The sequence below is a fragment of the Callorhinus ursinus genome, unplaced genomic scaffold (genome assembly GCF_003265705.2).
Source record: "Callorhinus ursinus isolate GAN/ISIS: 27379988/994484 unplaced genomic scaffold, GSC_fseal_2.0 scaffold17, whole genome shotgun sequence".
Classification (NCBI taxonomy): domain Eukaryota; kingdom Metazoa; phylum Chordata; class Mammalia; order Carnivora; family Otariidae; genus Callorhinus; species Callorhinus ursinus.
In genome coordinates this window covers 14,825,391-14,834,301 of record NW_027397079.1, presented here as the reverse complement: position 1 = coordinate 14,834,301, position 8,911 = coordinate 14,825,391, and the positions used below count along the sequence as shown (strand labels likewise).

Here is an 8,911-nt window from a genome sequence, read left to right as displayed (position 1 = left end):
TATTTATTTATTTATTTATTTATTTATTTATTTATTTATTTATTTATCAGTGAGAGGGAAGGAGAGAGAGAGAGGCAGGCAGAGGGAGAAGCAGGCTTCCCGCTGAGCAGAGATTCCCAGGGCCCCGGGATCATGACCTGAGCCGAAGGCAGACGCTTAAACCAACTGAGCCATCGGGGTGTCCGGATGGATAGCATTTAGAAAATCAAAGAGGAAAGCAAAGGGAGTCGCTGAGGGAAGACAAGCAGGAGGCAGGCAGGACAGGAGGCAGTGGGATGAGGTTGCCTGTGGCAACAGAGGGGAACACACTTTAGGGTCCCGTGGACTGGGGTTTAGCTTTTGGCCCACCTTTTAGGACCTTTGGCAAGACCCTCTTTAAGTCTCGGTATTGGAACGCCTAAATTCTAAATCGTTCAACATCTAAAAAGCGGGGATTAAAACAATAACCTTAATAAAACTGTGAGAATTGAATGAGATCATAGATGTCTGGCGGCTGCTTGAGGCCTGGGAGTGAGGATGGGTCCTGCCGTTAATGGTAGTGACTGCATGTGCGTGTGCCCCTGGAGGACCGGGACTGGTCTGGGCTTGTGCAGCGCTTGTGTTGGGGAGGAGCGCTCAGTGTGAGGGACAGGGTGTGATCATGAAGTCTCGCAGAAGATTGGATACACCACTTTCTAGATGAGGAATCTGAGCCTCAGAGAAGGGAGGTCACTTAGTACATGAACACTGTGTTGGTAATACCATCAGAATAATTGGCCTTCTTGGGGCGCCTGGGTGGCTCAGCTGTTAAGCGTCTGCCTTTGGCTCAGGTCATGATCCCAGGGTCCTGGGATCGAGCCCCGCATCGGGCTCCCTGCTCAGCGGGAAGCCTGCCTCTCCCTCTCCCACTCCCCCTGCTTGTGTTTCCCTCTCTCGCTGTGTCTCTGTCAAATAAATAAATAAAATCTTAAAAAAAAAAAAGAATAAATGACCTTCTCAAAAATATAAGCTCTTCCGGGAACCTGGCTCACTCAGTTGGTAGAGTATGTGACCCTTGATCTCAAGGTCGTGAGTTTGAGCCCCACGGTGGGTGTAGAGATCACTAAGAAAAATAAATAAACACTTAAAAAAATACAAGATCTTTGAGGGCAGAGGCTGTAACTTATACATCTTTGCAAACCCCTGCAAAATCCAGCACATCATACTGGGGCATATTCCTACTTTATGAATGGGGGGAGCAGGGGCTCAGTAAAGAGACGTGTTATTTATACTGATGGTATAAATAACAGTGCACAGCTCACCAACTAATCAGATCAAAGCCCACCTGTCTTAGAGTGTTTAGGTTCAGACCTAGCGGAGCAGGGCAGCTACATGAGATGGCTCCATAAACAGTTCTAGGATTCTGGCTCTGTCTTTGGTACACTAATTATGGGGGGGAACCAAAAGGAAAAGAAGCTGCAAAAATGGGTAATACCCAATGCTAGCAAAGGTGTGGTTAAACGGGCACTCGAATGTGATTCTTATGGTGTTATAAATTGGCATGATCCTTTGGGAAAGCAATTTTATTCAAAGATCGATGGCCTTTTAACCCATTATTTCACACATGTAGATTTATTTATTTATTTTTATTATTTTTTTACAAGTAGATTTATTTCTAAACAATGTCTGAATTAAAGGTGGGGCCAAGGGGTACCTGGGTGGCTCAGTAGGTTAACCATCTGCCTTTGACTCAGGTCATGATCTCAGGGTCCTGGGATCAAGTCCCTTGCTGGGCTCCCTGCTCAGTGGGGAGCCTGCCTCTCCCTAACCCTCTGCGCCCCACCCCCGCTTGTGCGCTTTCTCTCTGTCAAATTGATAAATAAAATCTTTGAAAAAAAATAAATAAAGGTGGGACCAAGAAGGGTGGGCATACTTCTGTGAACTCATGGTTGCAAACTTCACAGGTGAAAACTTTACTTTTAAACAAAGATAAATGAAGTTGAACATCTTTTTCGTTTGTTGATCATGCATTTTTAGTTCTTGACCGGTGGGGAAAGCAGAGCTCAAGCTGGGGGAGGTAGGTGTCCACATGTGTGCAGGGGGGAGATAGAGCAGGATGTGAGCACCCGCTCAGGGTAAAGGGACATCCCTGCAGAGGGCAGTGGAGGCATAGCAGGCCCAAGGAATCAGAGACCAAGCAGTGGTGGAGTGGGGGCAGTGGGCAGTGGGCAGTGGGCAGTGGGAGATTTGATACAGGAAAATGGATTGATTAAACAAATAAATATAATGAGGATGCTGGGAGCCAGGTTTTGCACTGCCGGAGAAAGCAGTTAGAACTATGGAAAGCAAGGACACTAGACAGATGCCAGAGGTGTAGAATTGAAAATGGAGATACTTCTGTGAAGTCATGGTTGCAAACTTCACAGGTGAAAAATTTACTTTTAAACAAAGATAAATGAAGTTGAACATCTTTTCGTTTGCTGATCATGCATTTTTAGTTCTTTTCCTGGGAAGTGCCTGCTTACATCTTTTACCATGAAGAATTTTTGGAATATTAGTAAATGTAGCCATTCATTCCTAACAAGCAGGATGAGTATTTTCCCAGGTTTCCAGTTTTATGTTGCTTTTTAGCCAAATAGATTTTTAAATTTCTATGTATTCAGGCCTGTCAATTCTCCCCCCCCCCATGGTTCCTGGATTTTGTATCACGATTAGAAACATCTTTCTCTTCTTGATTTCTCTAAGCAAAAACATGCACTCATGTTTTTGTCACCATCTTTCTTTCTTCTTTTTTTTTAAGATTTATTTATTTATTTATTTGAGAGAACGAGAATGAGAGAGAGAGAGTACATGAGAGGAGGGAGGGTTAGAGGGAGAAGCAGGCTCCTCGCTGAGCAGGGAGCCCGATGCGGGACTCGATCCCGGGACTCCAGGATCATGACCTGAGCTGAAGGCAGTTGCTTAACCAAACTGAGCCACCCAGGCGCCCCTCTTCTTCTTCTTTTTTTTTTAAAGATTTTATTTATTTACTTGAGAGAGAGAGAGAGAGAGAGAGAAGCCAACTCCCCACTGAGCAGGGAGCCCGATTCGGGACTAGATCCCAGGACCCTGAAATCATGACTTGAGCCAAAGGCAGACGCTTAACGGACTGAGCCACCCAGGCGCCCCTGTCACGCGGCTTTCTGATTCCACTGTTCCCATGTAAAGTCGGATCCATCTGGGAGCACTGGTGGAAGACGTGCCCCCGGGGACCTCACACAGCCCGCGAGCTCGGCCTTCTCCCGAGGGCGGGGCAAAGGAGCGGAGTGGGCGGGGCATGGCTAGGCGCGCGCCCCCTAGAGTCTGCGGCTGTGTGAGCTTCCTCCAGTTCCTTCACCTCTCTGTGCATCCATTTCAACATCTGTAAAATGGGGATAACAACCGAACCCCCCTCCCCCCAGGTGTGAATTAAGGAGTAATTGAGGTAATACAGAGTTTAGAACTGTGTCTGGCACAGGGTATATACGTAGGAAACCTTAGATACGCCTATCTTTTAAGGACCTTCAAGATGACGGGCATAAAACTGGGGCCCCCCCTGTCCATCAGCCCAACGCTAGGACAGCCCGGCAGGACTGCCCCAGGGGCTGAGAAGCGGCCTCAAGCTCCGCCTGGCGCGAGGGAACCCGGGAAGGCCAGGCCTGCGGGAAGGGCAGGGATGCCCGGAGCCCCGAGCCGAGGCTGGAGGTGCTGGGGATCCAGCGCTCACTCTCATCGCTAGGAGTCTCTGTTGCCACTAGAATCTCCCGATCGCCGACTTCTTCACCAGCTTGTTGGCTGATTCTCAGAATGAAATCTCTCGGGTGTCCTTGCAGCCTCTTTCAGCTTTGTCATCCCAGTAGGCACGGTGTGCTTTTTTAATAAAGGAAATTAAACACACACACACACACACACACACACACACACACAGTGTTTAAATAATTAACAAATGGAGGATTAAGGAGCGCGATTCCCTGGCTTTGGCTGGGTGGAAGCCAGCCACGGAACAAAGGGCAGGCTGCTGGATGGCCGCTGGAGGGCCCCGCCAGGCAGGTCCGTGCCAGCCCGCGAGCCGCCAGGGCGGGGCGAGGTCAAACCCCGTCTGGGAGGCTCGGGCCTGCGCCCTGGCTCAGGGGATCTGGGTGAGGGGCGAGGCCCCGGCAGAGAGCCCCTGCCTGCCCATGGCCTGGCGGCTGGCATTCCCTTGCCGGGTGGTGTGCACTGCGTCAGCGGCGAGGGCCAGAAGCTCCAGTGATGGGTTGGTAAGCCGGTAGTCCTCAGCCTTTCCTCCTTCCCGACGCCGACAGTTCCGGCCCACTTGGGCCAGTGTTTGTCCCGTGTTTTCTGCTGTACTTTGCAGCCAGCCCTTTATCTTTACCTTCACAGTAGGCGGCTGGTCCTGCCCCTTTCCATCTTCCCCACCTAGACGCGATGGTAAAGCGCACCCTCCTGGAGGCCACCCGTGCTGGAAGGCTCTGCCCTGGGCTGGGGTGGGGGTGTGTGTGTGTGCCCTAATTACCCTCATTCCTCATCCCCCGCTCGCTCACACTGCCGCCAACCAGCCATGCCGTTCCAGCCCCCTCGAAGAACCCATGTTCGGCTTCCTCCGGGGCCTTTGCACCTGCCGACGTGCCCCCCTCTGCCTTTGCCAGCCTGCCTCCTTCCCCTGCTCACATTCTTCATCTTCATGAGCCGTTCTAGTCTGGCTGCTTGGCTCCCAGCATCTTCATCATCCCAGCCGCCGTTTAGCCGACTGGCCTACAGGGCAGGGCGGGAAATAGTCCCCCTGGTTATAGTAGATCAGGGAAATTGTACCTGCCTTCTCCATGATGCGCGCAGCGCCCTTCTCCAGCCTAGGCTTTCTGGTGCGCTCTTCTCTCCAAACCCTGCTCCTGTAGCTAAACTTTCTTTAAAACCTGCTCTTTAAGACCTTAGAGTTTCAGTCTTCTCTGCACTTCCTCCAAAGCCTGTACATGCTATGGTAGTACTCTAGCAAAGTGGTAATCACCGAGTTACCTGTCGGCTCTGTTTTCTAGACCCTGCGATCCTTGAAGGAAGAGCTCACCTCTTATTTATCTCATTATTTTAATAAGGTATGTTACTAGTACTTACATATCTCTGCAGGTCCAAGACCAAACACAGTACCTGACCTGGGATTCCTTTTTTTTTTCCTTTTTTCCTTCTGAATGAGTCTACAATTAATCAATCACTAACTCCCAGACCATGTTTCTAAACCTCCAGAATAGTTTTCTTTCTTTCTTCCTTTTTTTTTAAAGAATAATTCTTTCACGGGGTGCCTGGGTGGCTCAGTCGTTAAACGTCTGCCTTCGGCTCAGGTCATGATCCCAGGGTCCTGGGATCGAGCCCCGCATCTGGCTCCCTGCTCGGCGGGAAGCCTGCTTCTCCTTCTCCCACTCCCCTCCCTGCTTGTGTTCCCTCTCTTGCTGTCTCTCTCTCTCTGTCAAATAAATAAATAAAATCTTTAAAAAAAAAAAGAATAATTCTTTCACCTCTTATATCTTAAACCTCCCTCAAGTCACCCATCGTATTCCTAGCCATCTGCTGGTGAGAAAAGCAAATTTCTTAAGGATTCACATCGGAAGTGCTGAATCCACAGGGGTTTTCCAACTATTTTGTTTGTTCGTTTCAAGGGCATGACTCCTTATGTATAAGACTGATCTAGTTTAGTTCTTCAACATGGCAAGAGGAACAAATTTAGGGAGAGGAGATGGTGGATGAAGGCCAGAAGCCCATTTCCGGGTCAGGCCCCCAATCCCACGTAGCCTGAGAACAATCCCCAGTGCTCCCCACCCCTTGCACTTGCAGGCAATGGCTGTCATTGTCTTCAGACAGACAAGGGCAGAAGTGGGTGAGGGTGGAGTTTCTGTGACAGAGGGAAGGCACTGATGGGTTTGAAAACGGGGGGGGGTGTTGTTTCCTTAAGACTAATTTTAATAGTCACCTAAGGATAATGTTGTAAATAAAGTAAGAACATAGAATAATGCATTTCAGAACGGAATATTTATATTAGCTTAGGTGATTGAGAAAAATGGCCTGAACCATAGACAGAACGATAGACCAGGAGGAGAGACAAGACTCATCTGGAGGACGAAAGTGAGGACACAGGAAGTGGAAATAGAAACAGGAAGGAAGTAGGAAGGGTCAGCTTCTTTAACCTGAAGCAATTTACTCAGAACACATCCAGCCTGTGGTTCACGTAACTCTGCGTGCTAAAATAGACTTAAATATTTATTTACAGGCTACCTATAACTTGCCCTTTGAAACCCCACCGTCTCACGGGTCTGGAGTATGGAATCATGGAAAACTCTCATTCTAGAACCATGCTAGCCTGCTTCATGCAACAAGCCTGATTCATAAAATGCCCGAACATCGTCCACTTCCTCAGTCTATTCCATTTCCCGTGATGGTTCTCATCTGGATAAGATCTGCTTTGAGCTGTCATGTTGTTGACTTGAATACATTTGTACCTTCAAATTCAGGGCTTGATGCGAAGTCTCCATTTGCTATGAAACGCAGTGAGCATCGAAATGACCAACACCAAAGCAAAACAAAATCAGATACCTGACTAATTGCCGAGTTCCCTAACTGGACCCTCCAAAACCCTCCAAAACAGTTCGATGCTCCAGATGTGTTTTGTTTGTTGGCTTGGCTATACAGTGTTTTGTTTTGATTTTTGCATAGTTTTCAAAATTTAAAAATTTGCAGATTTTGCCTAAAAATCAGCATTTCTGACTTGTGTTGGAAGATTGGAAGATTTGGGGACCCTGGCCCCCCTCATCCTGAATGGTAACACTTGGCAGACCCCGTTAGAGAGGGCAGCTTACCTCTAGTTTATAGGCTTCACTGGTCCTGTTGTCTAATACATTCTGCTCATTCATTTATGTAACTGGCCTGTAGGTTATCACAAGAATATTTCATTTAGCCAGTAATTCTCTAGCTAGGCAAAAATGTCCTTATGTAAATGCTTCCTTTAAGTGTGGACTATAACAGAGGACATGAGCTAAGGAAAAATAAAGGTGAAAGCAGGCTCTGCTACAATTAAAATGAAATCTGAAACAGGAAGTCCTTCTCAAAGCTACGTGCCTATTAATTTTACGTAGGCAATGCTATATGCAGATTATCTCTCCTATGTTTTATAACTGTGTTAATGTCCTTGAACATGAATTTTTATTGATTTATAATATTCCTGCTTGCAATTCTGGAGGGTTGGAGTTAGGAGAAGGAATTTCCAAATTTGGAATAAAAAATTGGGGCATATTCCATGTTTTTGAAAAATCTGTATGTATAGCCATGAGCTATATTTTGATTGTCATATTGAAATGTGCCTTGGGTTTGTGAACTGGGATAAAACTAGAGTTATACTAAAGTCAAAATTCTCTATGTAATACTTTGTCCTTCCCAAGGTGCTTTATAAGGAGTAGGTATAATAAAGACATTTCAAAAGTCTTAGTTATTCATGGCTTTGCTCTCAAGCCAAGAATCTAAGAGACCCTCAAATTTCATACCAGCCATTTCGAACATGAACCTTAAATCCCCCTTTTACCTTAGAGAACAGTAGGTTTGCTATCTACTCTCCCTTCCAAGGCAGGGCTGAGTTATCTTAAAATACTACCTGAGGATTGTGGCATTTACAAGGGGAGATGTTTAAAGAGGACAAGGCAGAAAAAGAAACATGTCAGTGTTAGGGGTAGTTTTCAACAAGATAGTGCAAAGAACACTCACAAAGTTTCTTTTTTTCATTCATTATTTAGGAGGACTTCTGCCAAATCTTTTTCACTGCTTCCCATTGGTTCCACAGACAGGCAAAATAGGCTTTATTAGAACTTGGTGAACCATCAAGAATTAGTTCGTGAAAAGACAGCGGGAAGGTGTGCACACAGTGCGTCTGAACATAAAAAAAATGAAGACCCAGACGCCTGGGTGGCTCAGTTGGTTAAACGTCTGCCTTCGGCTCAGGTCATGATCCCGTGGTCCTGGGATCCAGCCTCGCGTCCAGCTCTCCACTTCACGGGGAGTCTGCTTCTCCTTCTCCCTCTGCCCCCCCCCCAGTCTTGCTCTCGCTCTCAAATAAATAAATAAAAACCTTTAATAAATGAGGGAAACTGAGGCATGCAGAGGTTAAGTAACTTGCCCAAGGACATCTTAAGTGGAGGGGCCAGGATCCCAAACCAGACACTGGCTCCAGAGTCTGGAGCCCTGGATGGGTGTCAGGCATGGCAAAGCATGGCTGAAGGCATGTGGGCGGACAGGCCAGCTATTGGCATAAGTCTGACCCTCGGCCATGGGAGTGAGTGGCGCCAGATGGTTGACACAGGTCCTGCGCGTAGAATTTAGGACAGACTTGGGTACGAACAACACAATCATAGATTTCTTAGGTGTTCAGTTTTTCTTTTAGGTGAATTGTCTGCTTGCATCCTTTGTCCCTTTTTCTGTCTGGGGTTTCTTGCTTGTCTTACTGATCTATTGTCTGCCACGAGGGAGGTGGTTTTGTCTGTATTGTCTACTGCTGAACATCCAGCACACAGACAACACCTACGCATAATAAGTCACAATAAATATTTGCTGAATGACTGAATGAAGGAATATTAACTACTTGTCTGTTATTTCCTAGTTTATTATATTATGTCTTAATTCATATGTGCCTAAGTTTTACATTTTTATGTAGTCATATGTACTGATTTTTTCTTCTTCATAGTTTTTCCATTAAAAAAGTTTATAAAGGTGCGGAGAGAGCCCCTCGTCCCGGGACACGGGGCGCGGCTGGAAAGGGGGCCGCCCCCTCGCCCGTCACACAACGCACGTTCGTGGGGAACCTGGTGCTAAACCATTCGTAGACGACCTGCTTCTGGGTCGGGGTTTCGTACTAGCAGAGCAGCTCCCTCGCTGTGATCTATTGAAAGTCAGCCCTCGACACAAG

At 47.1% G+C, this 8,911-nt stretch overlaps 1 long non-coding RNA gene across 1 annotated transcript; it reads left to right on the top strand.

Annotated features, from left to right (window-relative positions):
* The first annotated feature begins 4,117 nt into the window (after positions 1 to 4,117).
* LOC141374380 (uncharacterized) lies at positions 4,118 to 8,550 on the top strand. The gene is made up of 3 exons (XR_012381204.1): positions 4,118 to 4,235; positions 5,010 to 5,066; positions 6,233 to 8,550. It is a non-coding gene; the product is annotated as an uncharacterized lncRNA (long non-coding RNA).
* The last annotated feature ends 361 nt before the right edge of the window (positions 8,551 to 8,911 follow it).